Here is a 15,202-nt window from a genome sequence, read left to right as displayed (position 1 = left end):
GAGCCGTTCTGTCTACATACATTTTCAAAGCTCTGACCACATCGAGAGACTTTGAATCAGCCAAGGCTTCAGTAGCCACAGGTACCACAATAGGTTGGTTCATGTGAAACGAAGAAACCACCTTTGGTAGAAATTGTTGACGAGTTCTCAACTCCGCTCTATCCTCGTGGAAAATCAAATAGGGGCTTTTGTGAGACAAAGCCGCCAATTCTGACTCCCGCCTTGCGGACGCCAAGGCCAACAGCATGACCACTTTCCAAGTGAGAAATTTCAACTCAACCGTTTGTAAAGGTTCAAACCAATGAGACATAAGGAACTGTAACACAACGTTATGGTCCCATGATGCCACTGGGGGCACAAATGGAGGTTGGATGTGCAGCACGCCTTTCACAAAAGTCTGTACTTCTGGAAGCGAGGCCAATTCCCTTTGAAAAAAAAATTGATAAGGCTGAACTCTGCACTTTAATGGAGCCTAACTTCAGGCCCGCATCCACACCTGCTTGTAAAAAATGGAGAAACCGACCCAGCTGAAATTCTTCCGTAGGAGCCTTCTTGGATTCACACCAATACACATATTTTCTCCAAATACGGTGGTAATGCTTCGCCGTCACCTCCTTTCTAGCTCTCAGTAGAGTGGGGATGACCTCACCGGGAATACCCTTTCGCACTAGGATTTTGCGTTCAACCGCCACGCTGTCAAACACAACCGCGGTAAGTCTTGGAACACGCACGGCCCTTGCTGTAACAGATCCTCTCTTAGAGGAAGAGGCCAGGGATCTCCTATGAGTAATTCCTGAAGATCCGGATACCAGGCCCTCCGAGGCCAATCTGGAACAACGAGTATCACCTGAACCCTTGTTCTTCTTATGATCCGTATCACCTTCGGGATGAGTGGAAGGGGAGGGAACACATAGATCGACTGATACACCCACGGTGTCACTAGGGCGTCCACTGCTACTGCTTGAGGGTCCCTCGACCTGGAACAATATGTCTGAAGTTTCTTGTTGAGGCGAGACGCCATCATGTCTATTTGAGGAATTCCCCAACGACTTGTCACTTCTGCAAAGACCTCTTGATGAAGACCCCACTCTCCTGGATGGAGATCGTGTCTGCTGAGGAAGTCTGCTTCCCAGTTGTCCACGCCTGGAATGAAGACCGCCGACAGAGCGCTTGCCTGTCTTTCTGCCCAGCTAAGAACTTTTGTGGCCTCTGCCATCGCCGCTCTGCTCCTTGTTCCGCCCTGGCAGTTTATGTGCGCCACTGCTGTTATGTTGTCCGACTGAATAAGGACGGGCAGGCCACGAAGAAGATGTTCCGCTTGTAGAAAGGCCGTTGTAGATGGCCCTTAATTCCAGAATGTTTATGTGCAGACAAGCTTCCTGGCTTGACCATTTTCCCTGGAAACTTTGTCCCTGTGTGACTGCTCCCCAACCTCGAAGACTTGCATCTGTGGTTACTAGGATCCAATCTTGGATCCCGAACCTGTGTCCCTCTAGAAGGTGAGAACTTTGGAGCCACCACAGGAGAGAAATCCTGGCCCTGGGTGATAGGCTTATCTTCTGGTGCATGTGTAGGTGAGACCCGGACCACTTGTCCTACAGGACCCACTGAAAAACCCTGGCATGGAACCTGCCAAACGGGATGGCCTTGTAGGCCGCCACCATCTTCCCTAGCACCCGAGTGCATTGATGAATCGACACTCTTGCCGGTTTCAGAATTCCCTTGACCCTGTTCTGTATTTTCAGAGCTTTTTCCATTGGGAGAAAAATTCTCTGCAGTTCCGTGTCCAGAACCATGCCCAAGAACGACAGCCGTGTTGTCGGAATCAACTGCGACTTTGGCAAATTTAGGAGCCAACCATGTCGTTGCAGAACTGTCAGGGAGATCGCAACGTTTTTTAGTAACCGCTCCTTTGATCTCGCCTTTATCAGGAGATCGTCCTAGTACAGGATAATTGTGACACCCTGCTTGCGCAGGAGCACCATCATTTCCGTCATTACTTTGTGAAAATCCTCGGGCCGTGGAAAGACCAAACGGCAACGTCTGAAATTGGTAATGACAATACTGAACAGCAGGATATATGGGGACATGTAGGTAAGCATCCTTTATGTCGACTGACACCATAAAATCCCCCCCTTCCAGACTGGAGATCACTTCTCGGAGAGATTCCATCTTGAATTTGAATCTTTTCAAATATAGATTGAGGGATTTTAAGTTCAGAATCGGTCTGACTGAGCCATCCGGCTTCGGGACCACGAACAGGCTTGAATAAAACCCTTCTCCCCGTTGTGACGGGGGTACCGTGACAATGACTTGCTGTTGACACAGCTTTTGTATTGCAGCGCACACTACTTCTCTTTCTGGAAGAGAAGCTGGCAAGGTCGTTTGAAAAATCAGTGGGGGGCACGTCTTGAAACTCCAATTTGTATCCTTGGGCCACAATTTCCAGCACCCAAGGATCCAGGCCGGAGTGAGCCCAGACCCGACAGAAGAGCTGAAGACGTGCCCCCACAGGTGCGGACTCCCGCAGCAGAGCCCCAGCGTCATGCGGTGGACTTGGTAGAAGCAGGGGAGGACTTCTGCTCCTGGGAGCTTGCCACAGCCGGCGATCTTTTTCCCCTTCCCTTACCTCTAGCAGCAAGGAAGGAGGACCCCCGTCCTTTTTTTAATTTATTAGATCGAAAGGACTGCATCTGATACTGAGGGTTTTCTTTTGCTGTGGAGGGACAACAGGTAGAAAAGATGACTTACCGCGGTAGCTGTAGATACCAGGTCCGCGAGGCCTTCACCAAACAAAACGTCACCTTTGTAGGGCAGAGCCTCCATAGCCTTCTTAGAGTCAGCATCACCATTCCATTGATGAGTCCACAACGCTCTCCTAGCCGAGATCGCCATGGCATTGGCCCTTGATCACAAGAGGCCAATATCTCTCGCAGCTTCCTTTAGATAGACTGCAGCGTCCCTGATATGACCCAGCGTCAAAAGCACGCTATCTCTATCCAGGGTGTCAATTTCAGAAGACAAGTTATCTGCCCACTTTTCAATAGCGCTACTCACCCATGCCGCTGCCACGGCAGGTCTGAGCAGCGTACCTGTAGTGACATAAATAGATTTCAAGGTAGTTTCCTGCTTACGATCCGCAGGATCCTTTCATGCTGCCGTATTAGGAGACGGAAGTGCCACCTTCTTGGACAACCGCGCTAGAGCTTTGTCCACCGTGGGCGTCGACTCCCACTTTACCCTATCCTCAGAGGGAAACGGATATGCCTTAGAAATTCTCTTGGGAATCAGCAACCTCTTGTCAGGAGTATCCCAAGCCTTTTCAAAAAGAGTGTTCAGTTAATGAGAGGGAGGAAACGTTACCATAGGTTTCTTTCCCTTAAACATACAGACCCTAGTATCAGGAACAGCAGGGTCTTCCATGATATGTAACACGTCCTTAATTGCCACAATCATGTACTGAATGCTCTTAGCCAGTTTAGGATTCAATTTGGCATCACTGGAGTACGAATCCGTGTCGGTATCTGTGTCTGCTATCTGGGTAAACGAACGTTTCTGTGACCCAGAGGGGGTCTGAGTTTGTGACAAAACCTCTTCTATGGATTGTCTCCATGCTTGGTTCTGAGACTCAGATTTGTCTAATCTCTTATGCAACGAAGCCACACTTGCATTTAAGACACTCCACATATCTACCCAATCAGCCGTTGGAGGTGCCGACAGAGTCACTCCCACATTCTGTTCCGCCCCCACACCAGCATCCTCCTGGGAAGAGCATTCAGCCTCAGACATGTTGGCACACGCGTACCGACACCCACTATCACACTGGGCTATAGGGAACAGATCCACAGTAAGGCCCTTTAGAGAGACAGAGAGGGAGTTTGCCAGCTCACACCCAGCGCCTCACCCGGTCTGAAGGAATATATAATGCCCCAGACCTTGCAGCGCTTATCTCCTATATAATAGCCCTGTGATTCTGTGCCTGGGTTTCTAACACTGGGCGTGGCTAGGAGCTCCCATTGGGTTAGTGGCAGGTCTATCACACCCAGCCCACAGCTGATTGGCCGAGAAACGCCCTCCCACACAGGTTACATCCAATGGGAGGCTCTGCCCTTTGCCTGCTGTGTTTTCACAGAGCAGGATTAGCAATGGGACTGATGGAGCTGCAGCTCCAGCCCCACAACCCAAAATAGTCCCACTGCATCTGCAGCAACACACCCTCCAACAATTTACACATAAACATTGATGCAAATTCGAAAAGGGGGCGTGGCCACGAGTACAGCTGCGTGGCCATGCCCCTTTTCCTATACTTTCAATGAAAGCTTGGAGAGTCAAAAAACGGTACAGACCATAAAAAAAAAGGTCCTGTACCTGCCAAAAAGGTGCAGCTGGAGGGTATGCCACTGCATCTGCAGCAAGTCTCTGCGCTGTAGATAGGGGAAAAAACAATCCTTTTACTGCAGCGTCCTATGGAGGTCATTCCAAGTTGATCGCTAGCTGCATTCGTTCGCTGTGCAGCGATCAGACAAAAACTCGGCACTTCTGCGCATGCATATGCAGCGCAATGCGCACGTGCGGCTTACTATTACAACAAACAATGTAGTTTTACACAGGGTCTAGCGATGCTTTTCAGTCGCGTAGGCAGCCGCAGAGTGATTGACAGGAAGAGGGCGTTTCTGGGTGTCAACTGACCGTTTTCAGGGAGTGTTCGGAAAAACGCAGGCGTGGCTGGCCGAACGCAGGGTGTGTTCATGACGTCAAATCAGGAACTGAATGGTCTGAAGTGATCGCAAGCGCCGAGTAGGTCTGAAGCTGCTCTGAAACTGCACAAAAATTTTTTATAGCCGCTCTCCGATCCCTTCGTTCATACTTCTGCTAAGCTAAAATACACTCCCACTGGGCGGCGGCATAGCGTTTGCACGGCTGCTAAAAACTGCTAGCGAGCGATCAACTCGGAATGACCACCAATGTCTTGCTGCCAGTCCACCTGCCCCCTCCGGCATCAACAATCCCCACTCCCTAGCCGCACCGCTGGTGGAACAAAAGCTGCTGCGGCCACTGGCATAGATGTGTATGAAAGCAGCGCAGTGGAAGACTTTCATAGGCCTCCCTGCGCCGCATACTCTCTGAGCCCCAGAGCCTGCTCTGCATGTGATGTCACAGAAGTGCCTCCCCACCACAGCCGCACCCAGAGGCCCTGACTCCACAACACAGCACCTGGCCTGCCGGCCTGGAAGCCCCGAGATGGTTAATGTAGCGGATAGAGAGGGTGATATCGCGGAGGGTAATGTCTGGACGCTGAATCAATGTAAAAGGTGACAGTGCTGTGCACTGCAGTGGGTGTGCAGTCAGGGCCGTTGCTAGAGTGTTCAGCGCCCCCCTGCAAACTATAAATTTGCACCCTCGCATACTTTACAAACGCACAGCGCACATAATGACCCCTGTAGTAGAGACACTTACACATGTAATGCCCCATGTACCAGAGACGCTTACACATGTAATGCCCCCTGAACCAGTGACGCTTACACATGTCACGCCCCCCCCGTACCAGTGACGCTTACACAAGTAACACCCCTTGTAGCAGTGACAATTACACACGTAATGCCTCCTGTAGCAGTGACGCTTACACACGTAACGCCCTCTGTACCAGTGCCGCTTAGACACGTAAGGCCCCCTGTACCAGTGACGCTTACACACGTAACGCCCCCTGTACCAGTGACGCTTACACACGTAACACCCCCTATACCAGTGACGCTTACACACGTAATGCCCCCTCCCCCCAGCACCGTTTACACACATAAAGCCCTCTGTACCAGTGCCGCTTACACACGTAACGCCCCCTGTAGCAGTGCTGCTTACACACGTAACGCCCCCTGTACCAGTGTCGCGTACACACGTAACGTCCCCTGTACCAGTAACACTTACACACATTATGCAGCAGTCACACATACACGCGATAGCTCCGGACCCCCTCCCCCACCCGCAGCGACCCCGCACCCGTACCTCCCGCCACACCACCCCATCCACCCCTCCCCCACCCGGGGCAACCCTGCAACTGCTCCTTACCCACCCGCAGCGCCTCCGGACCACCACCCACGCACCCTCCCCCACCTGCGGCACCACCGCAACCTCCCGTGGCACCCCAGGATCCCATCCGCCTCTTCCCCGCACCCCCTACTCCCCCAACCAAAGCACCTACTAGGTGATTCACCAGGCCCTGCATGCGCTGTTCACGCCGTTGCAAGGGGCTTCCACCCCTTAACCATTGCACACCCTTTGTCCGTGCAATATTTAACCACTCACACAATTATGCTTGGAGGTAATACTCCATATAATAAAAATATTGCACGCCACAAGGGTGTGCAAGGGTTAAGGGGGCGTAGCCCCTTACGACGGTGTGAAGAGCGCCCGTAGGGCGCGATGAATCACCTAGTGTGTGTGTATATATATATATATATATATTCATCACCAAATATGCTGTGCCCCCCCTGTTTTTGCACCCTGTTACTTGTGACAGAAGTGAAGGGCCAGGACCAGCGTCTCTGCAGCTTGCTGTGAAGAGAAAAGATGGCGCTGATAAGAGCTGGAAGGACGAAGCCCCGCCCCCAAAATGGCGCGCTTGTGTCCCGCTTATTTGTATACTGGCGGGGGTCTGTATACAGTGCCTGTGCACTGTATACCTCTGTGCCAGATCTTAAAAGAGGTTTTATTTCTGCCCAGGGCGCCCCCCCTGCGCCCTGCACCCATGTAGTGCCGTTTGTGAGCGGGAGCAATGGCGCGCAGCACGACCGCTGCGCGGTACTTCTGAGACTGATGTCTTCTGCCGCCTTCACTGAAGTCTTCTTTGCTTCGGTTACTCACCTAGCTTCTCTTTTCTGGCTCTGTGAGGGGGATGGCGGCGCTGCTTCGGGAACGAGCAGCTAGGCTATACCAAGTGATCAGACCCTCTGGAGCTAATGGTGTCCAGTAGCCTAAGAAGCAGAGCCTTAACTCACAGAAGTAGGTCTGCTTCTCTCCCCTCAGTCCCACAAAGCAGGGAGCCTGTTGCCAGCAGGTCTCTCTGAAAACAATAAACAGTCTTTTCTAGAGAAACTCTGTAGAGCTCCCCTACTGTGTTTCCAGTCTCTCTGGGCACAGAATCTAACTGAGGTCTGGAAGAGGGGCATAGAGGGAGGAGCCAGTTCACGCCCATTTAAAGTCTTAAAGTGCCCATGTCTCCTGCGGATCCCGTCTATACCCCATGGTCCTTTTGGAGTACCCAGCATCCTCTAGGACAGGGGTGGCTAACCAGTCAGAGATAAAGAGCCAAAAATTCTTGTTACGTATGTCAAAGAGCCGACATCAAGCCGAAGGCGCATGTGCAAAAATGGGGTGTGGCCTTGTGCCAGCTAGGCCACGCCCCTGGTATAAAATACATGGAAAAAGACAGATCCAACATAAGATACATTTTAAAACCAGATCAAACATAAAACACATTGAAAAAGCCACTTCACATAAAATAATTGAAAAAGCCAGATTCACATAACACACTTCCGCTCCCTCGTGTCACCACAGCCAGTACCCTCCTGTGTCACTCCAGCGAGCTCCCCCATGTGTCTTTGGGGCAGATGTATTAAGCCTGGAGAAGTGATAAAGCAGTGATAAGTGCAAGGTGATAACACACCAACCAGCCAGTCAGCTCCTGTCAATTTACATTGGTTGATGCGTTATCACCTTGCACTAATCACTGCTTTATCACTTCTACAGGCTTAATAAATCTGCCTCAATGTGTCACTCCAGCCTGCACCCCCCTGTGTCACTCCAGACCCCTCCTCCCAACTCGTGCCATTGCAGCAGCCCTTATGTGTCCTCTGTCCACAGCTGCTCTAGGACGAAGGAAAAATGGGCCATTTCTACGCAGGATCATATTTTTATGGTTGTTCAGTGGAGTGCTTTTGCAGAAATGGCTCATGCTGAGTGTGGTGAAGAGCCTGAAAATCTAGTAGGTATCAGGATTACTCTTCCTGGTGTTGGCACGCCTCTGCAGCAGTAAGAAGCCAAGGGACAGTGTAATAATCTCACAGGCACAATATATTGCATTCCACTCTGACTCATCCACAGTTACTGAAAAACAAAAAAAAAGGTTCATATTTCACTATAAAACTTTTATTCTGGTTATTTAGAAATAATTACGTCTGGTCCACATAGGGGGTCATTCCGACCCGATCGCTCGCTGCAGTTGTTCGCAGCGCAGCGATTGGGTCTGTACTGCGCATGCGCCGGCGCATGCCGGACGGCCAAAGGCCGTCGTTCCCTAGCGATCGCCTCTGCCTGATTGACAGGCAGAGGCGGTCGCTGGGTGGGAGGGGGCGGCACGGCGGCATTTGGCCACCGTTTTGGGGGCGTGGTCCGCCCAACGCAGGCGTGGCCGGACTGTGGACAGTGACAAGCAACTCCCCATCAGCCGCAGGGGCTGCGCTGGTCGGGAGTTACTCAACAAGTACGAAAGCATCGATGTGCGATGCTTTTGTACTTGTGCGGGGTGGCCAGACAGACATGCGGGGCGAGCTAGCCCTGTGCTGGGCGTCCCCCCGCATGTCAGGGAACATGATCGTAGCTGTGCTAAATTTAGCACAGCTACGATCAACTCGGAATGACCCCCATAGTGACATGAGCCTAATGCAGTGGTTCTCAAACTGCGTGGACACTTGCAGGGGTGCCTCAGGTTGGTGGTGGTCCAGGACCAATTCAAACTATTTATTGGCAGTGTAATGTGAAAAACCATTGCTGGTGGCTGCCAATCATGAAATATGTGGACAAACAGAAGCAAATCTTGTCCTTCACCACATAAATGAACCTAAAGATGACATATAAAACAGGTTTTTAATACCTACCGGTAAATCCTTTTCTCCTAGTCCGTAGAGGATGCTGGGGTCCACTTCAGTACCATGGGGTATAGACGGTTCCGCAGGAGCCATGGACACTTTAAGACTTTTCCAGAGTGTGAACTGGCTCCTCCCTCTATGTCCCTCCTCCAGACCTCAGTATAGGAACTGTGCCCAGGGAGACGGACATTTTGAGGAAAGAATTTACTTTTAAGTCAACGGTGAGATTCATACCAGCTCACACTTCAACCATGCCGCACACATGGCATTCAACAAAACACATGCCAACGGGCATGAACATTACAGCAACCATGCTGAAAACATTTTTAACAAAATAACAACTGCAGGTAAAGTACGCACTAGTCCGTAGGATGCTCCCCTACGGACTAGGAGAAAAGGATTTACCGGTAGGTATTAAAATCCTGTTTTCTCATACGTCCTAGAGGATGATGGGGTCCACTTCAGTACCATGGGTTTATACCAAAGCTCCAGTACGGGTGGGAGAGTGCGGATGACCCTGCAGCACCAATTGACCAAACTGCAGGTCCTCATCGGCCAATATGTCAAACTTGTAAAACTTAGCAAACGTGTTTGTCCCTGACCAAGTAGCTGCTCGGCAAAGTTGTAATGCCAAGACCCCCCCGGGCAGCCGCCCAGGATGAGCCCACCTTTCTAGTAGAATAGGCATGCACCGAATTCGGTATCGGCAATCCTGCCGTGGAATGAGCGTGCTGAATCGTACCTCTGATACAGCGCGCAATGGTCTGCATAGAAGCAGGACACCCAATCTTGTTGGGAGCATACAGGACAAACAGAGCCTCTGTTTTCCGTATCCGAGCTGTTCTTGCAACATAAATTCTCAAAGCTCTGACCACATCCAGAGACTTTGAAGTAGCGAAGGTGTCAGTAGCCACTGGCACCACAATAGGTTGGATAATATGAAAAGAAGAAACCACCTTTGGAAGAAATTGCTGACGAATTCTTAACTCAGTCCTATCTTCATGGAAAACCAAGTAAGGGCTCTTGTGCGACAAGGTCCCCAACTCAGACACCCGCCTTGCAGATGCCTAGTCCAACAGCATGACCACTTTCCAAGTAAGAAACTTCAACTCTATCTCCTGTAGAGGTTCAAACCAATCCGATTGAAGGAACTGCAACACCACGTTAAGATCCCATGGTGCCACAGGAGTCACAAATGGAGGTTGGATGTGCAAAACCCCTTTCACGAATGTCTGAACTTCTGGAAGGGAGGCCAACTGTTTCTGAAAGAAAATGGACAAGGCCGAAATCTGGACCTTGATTGAACCCAATCGTAGGCCCGCATCCACACCCGCCTGAAGAAAATGGAGAAAACGTCCTAACTGAAACTCTTCCATTGGAGCCTTCTTGGTTTCACACCAAGATACATATTTTCTCCAAATATGGTGGTAATGTTTAGACGTTACTCTCTTCCTGGCCTGAATAAGAGTGGGAATGACTTCTTTGGGAATACCCTTTCGGGCTAGGATCCGGCGCTCAACAGCCATGCCGTCAAACGTAGCCGCAGTAAGTCTTGATAAACGCATGGCCCCTGCTGCGACAGGTCCTCGCGAAGAAGAAGAGGCCGCGGACCTTCTATGAGTAACTCCCAAAGATCTGGATACCAAGCCCTCCTTGGCCAGTCTGGGACAATGAGGATCGCTTGAACGCCTGTTCTTCTTATGAGCTTGAGAACTTTCGGAATGAGTGGAAGTGGAGGGAAGACATATACCGACCGAAACACCCACTGGGTCACTAGTGCATCCACTGCTATTGCTTGAGGGTCTCTTGACCTGGAACAATATCTCTGAAGCTTCTTGTTGAGACGAGATGCCATCATGTCAATTTCAGGAACTTCCCAAAGACCTGTCACCTCTGCGAAGACTTCTTGGTGGAGGCCCCATTCTCCTGGATGGAGATTGTGTCTGCTGAGGAAGTCTGCTTCCCAGTTGTCCACTCCCAGAATGAAAATTGCCGACAGAGCTCTTGCATGTCTTTCTGCCCAGAGGAGGATCTTTGTCACTTCTGCCATTGCCGCTCTGCTTTTCGTTCCGCCCTGACGGTTTATGTACGCGACTGCTGTTACATTGTCCGACTGGATCTGTATGGGTTTATCTTGAAGAAGATGGACTGCTTGTAGAAGGCCGTTGTAAATGGCTCTGAATTACAGAACGTTTATGTGGAGACAAGCTTCTTGACTTGACCACCTTCCTTGGAAGCTTCCCCCCTGTATGATTGCTCCCCAGCCTCGGAGACTTGCATCTGTGGTCACCAGGACCCAGTCTTGAATCCCGAACTTGCTTCCCTCTAGGAGGTGAGAGCTGTGTAGCCACCACAGGAGCGAAATTCTGGCTTTGGATGACAGGATTATCCTCTGATGCATATGTAGATGGGATCCAGACCACTTGTCCAATAGGTCCCACTAGAATACTCTGGCGTGGAATCGGCCAAACTGTATGGCCTCGTAGGCCGCAACCATCTTTCCCAACAACCAAATGTATTGATGAATCGACACTCTTGTTGGTTTCAGAATTTGTTTGACTATTCTCTGGATTTCCAGAGCCTTTTCTACTGGAAAAAATACCCTCTGTACTTCTGTGTCCAGTATCATTCCCAGTAAGGACAATCTTGTCGTCGGTTCGAAATGTGACTTTGGAAAATTTATGATCCAACCATGATGTTGCAGTACTGTCAGGGAGAGTGCAATGTTCTGCACCAACCTTTCCCTGGACCTTGCCTTTATCAGGAGGTCGTCCAGGTATGGAATTATATTGACTCCTTGCTGTCGAAGGAGGACCATCATCTCCGCCCTCACCTTGGTGAACACCCTCGGTGCCGTGTAGAGTCCGAACGGCAACGTCTGAAATTGGTCATCACAATCCTGTACTGCGAATCTCAGATAAGCTTGATGCGGAGGATAAATGGGAACATGTAAGTAGGCATCTTTTATGTCCACTGACACCATGAATTCCCTCTCCTCCAGATTGGAAATCACTGCCCTCAGAGATTCCATCTTGAACTTGAACCTTTGCAAGTAGAGATTCAGATTTTTCCAGTTTAGAATCGGTCTCACCGAGCCGTCCGGCTTCGGAACTACAAATAGCCTTGAATAAAACCCTTCTCCTTGTTGTAACAAGGGAAACAGGACAATGACTTGATCCTGACACAATTTTTGTATTGCTGCTGCAACCACTTCCCTCTCCAGGATAGAAGCTGGTAAGGCCGATTTGAAAAATCGGCATGGGGGAATGTCTTGAAACTCCAGTTTGTACCCTTGGGACACTATTTTGTAAGACCCACGGGTCCAGGCCAGATTGAACCCAGACTTGACTGAAGAGTTTCAGACATGCTCCCACCTGAGCGGACTCCCGCAAGGGAGCCCCAGCGTCATGTTTAAGCTCTGGCAGGAACAGAGGTTGATTTCTGCTCCTGTGATCCTGGAGACCCTGTAGACTTTTTTCCTTTTCCCCTTCCTCTACCCGCAAAGAAAGGGGAACCTTTACCCTTTTTGTATTATTGGGCCGAAAGGACTGCATCTGAGAGTATTGTGTCTTTTTCGCAGGAGCATAAGGCAAGAATGTCGACTTACCCGCGGTAGCCGCAGAAACTAAAGCATCCAGCCCATCTCCAAACAAGGCCTCACCTTTGTACGGGAGAGCCTCCATATTCCTTTTGGAATCTGCATCAGCATTCCATTGGCGAATCCACAACGCCCTCCGTGCTGAGATTGCCATGGTAGCGGCTCTTGATCCCAAGAGACCAATATCTTTCATGGCTTCTAGCATATACGCAGCAGCGTCTTTAATATGATCTAATGTTAGGAGTATCTCGTCTCTATCTATTGTGTCAGTGTCTGATGACAAGTTTTCTGACCACTTTTCAATAGCATTACTCACCCACGCACAGGCAATGGTAGGCCTGATAAGTGTCCCATTGGCCACATAAAAAAATTTCAACGTAGTCTCCAACTTGGGGTCTGCCGGCTCCTTAAGTCAAGCCGTCCCAGGCCTAGGGAGAATCTCCTTTTTTGTTAAACGTGACAGGGCACTGTCCAAAACGGGGGGTGACTCCCACCTTTTCCTGTCCTCTGCAGGGAAAGGATAAGCTACCTGAATTCTTTTGGGAATCTGGAATTTCTTTTCGGGATTTGCCCAGACACCCTCAAAGAGACTGTTCAGCTCATGAGAAGGAGGAAAAGTTACATTAATCTTCTTTTCTTTATAAAAGTAAGCCTTCTCCTGTGGTAAAGGAGGGGGCTCCGTAACTTCTAACACCTCCTTTATAGCCACAATCATGTATTGTATGTTTTTTGCTAACTTTGGATCTATTCCCCTGGAATCACTAGTGTCGACATAGGAGTCAGAGTCCGTGTCGGTATCAGTTTGTACTACTTGTGCAAATGACCTTTTATGTGACGCAGAGGGGTCCCTGTGGATGAAAAAGCAGAACTCTGAAAAATCACATCTTCGACAGATTTTCTCCAACTTTCTGCATGAGACTCAGACTTATCCAATCTCTTACTGATATGATTCACACTATCACGTAATTCTTTCACCCATTCAGGCTTCTGGTGTGCCGGCAGCGCCACCACATTACATCTCTGTGTCCATGGCTCCCTCAGGAGAAGAGCTCCCTGCCTCAGACATGTCACACACGTGTACAATCACACCACAGACACTCCGGGGCTTATAGGGGACAGACCCTCAGTAAAATCTGTCAGAAGTACACAGAAGGTACTTGCCAGTTCACTTCGCTGTGTATCTACAGAGACCTTTAGCGCTTTTATATGCCAATTTTAAGCACCACTTTTCACTCTGCCCCCCTTCATATACACCCTGATACTTGATTCAGACGTGGAGGAGGGCCAGCGTGTCTTCCCCTGCCTGGAGAAAATGGCGCTGAGCAGCACTGGCTGACTGAGGAGGAAGCCCCGCCCCCTACAATGGTGCGTTTCCCCTCAGAAAACATGAGGTAATATTTATACTGGCGGTGGTGTAGGATTGTGCCACGGCCCAATATGCTACCTTTTTGCCAGTCAGAGAAGGTTTTCATGCTGCCCATGCTCCCCCCCCCCCGCGTCCTGCACCCTGCTGTGCGCTGTGTATGGATAGCATGTCCGCGCAGCGTTCCCGCTCGCTGCGCGGTACCTTGAGCCGTCACGAAGACCGGAGGTCCCTCTTGCAGATCTCCGGTAATAATACTCACGCCTCTTCTGACTTCTGGCTCTGTTAGGGGGGGGACGGCGTGCTGTGGGAGTGAGCGCATAGCCGCAGCTAGTGTTCAGTACCCTTCAGGAGCTCATGGTGTCCTGTCAGCAAGAAGCAGAGCCATGGAACTATTTAGGAAGTTGGTTCCTACTTCTTCCCCCTAAGTCCCACGAAGCAGGGAGACTGTTGCCAGCAGTCTCCCTGAAAATAAAAAACCTAACATAAACGGCCAGATGCATCATCGCTTGGAAAGTGATAAAATGGAGAGTGATAAAGTACCAGCCAATCAGCTCCTAACTGCCATATCACAGGCTGTATTTGAAAAATGGCAGTTAGGAGCTGATTGACTGGCACTTTTTATCACTCTCCATTTTATCACTTTCCAAGCGATGATGCATCTAGCCCAAAGTCTTTTAGTGAAACTCAGTAGAGCTCCACTAGAGTGCAACCAGTCTGCCTGGGCACATTTTCTAAACTGAGGTCTGGAGGAGGGGCATAGAGGGAGGAGCCAGTTCACACTCTGGAAAAGTCTTAAAGTGCCCATGGCTCCTGCGAAACCGTCTATACCCCATGGTACTGAAGTGGACCCAGGCATCCTCTAGGACGTATGAGAAACACAATTTACTTAATTTCATATTTTTGTTCTAAACTTCTCAATAAGAAACTTTTAGCCTAGAGGTGCCGTGAAAATAATTCTGATACTCTAGGGCGCCATGATTCAAAAAAGTTTTGGAACCAATGGCCTAATGTATGTCCATTCAAAACCTAAACAATAATACACCATAGGGCTCCCGTGTCGTTTGTCTTCATTTCCAAGCCACATATACGAAGCTTGCATGGACATAAGGTCAGCTACCAGTTGCAATTGCACATTTTAAGGGAGTATACTGCATGACCAGTGTGTTGTGTCCTATGGGGTCGAGTCAATTAATGGCAGGCGCAGGACAGCAACAGACAGTGATTGAAAGTCTGATGACATCTGGGGGTGGGGAGGGGGTGGCGATGTCCTCCATTTCTTAAAATTGACTAGCAAATGTGGCGGCCGGCATGCACGACCTGGATCACACAGCCGGCCAATGGTGTCAAAGATGATGCAATACTGCAACCTATGAGGCA

At 49.9% G+C, this 15,202-nt stretch overlaps 1 protein-coding gene across 5 annotated transcripts in view; it reads left to right on the top strand.

Moving 5' to 3' along the window:
* Positions 1 to 15,202, top strand: part of NOD2 (nucleotide binding oligomerization domain containing 2) — a 275,792-nt gene that overhangs the window by 105,102 nt on the left and 155,488 nt on the right. The window lies entirely within an intron of this gene.

Source organism: Pseudophryne corroboree, chromosome 11 (assembly GCF_028390025.1).
Source record: "Pseudophryne corroboree isolate aPseCor3 chromosome 11, aPseCor3.hap2, whole genome shotgun sequence".
NCBI classification, from domain to species: Eukaryota; Metazoa; Chordata; class Amphibia; order Anura; family Myobatrachidae; genus Pseudophryne; species Pseudophryne corroboree.
Note: the sequence above shows the minus strand (reverse complement) of the source record. Positions and strands in the feature narration are given on the sequence as shown.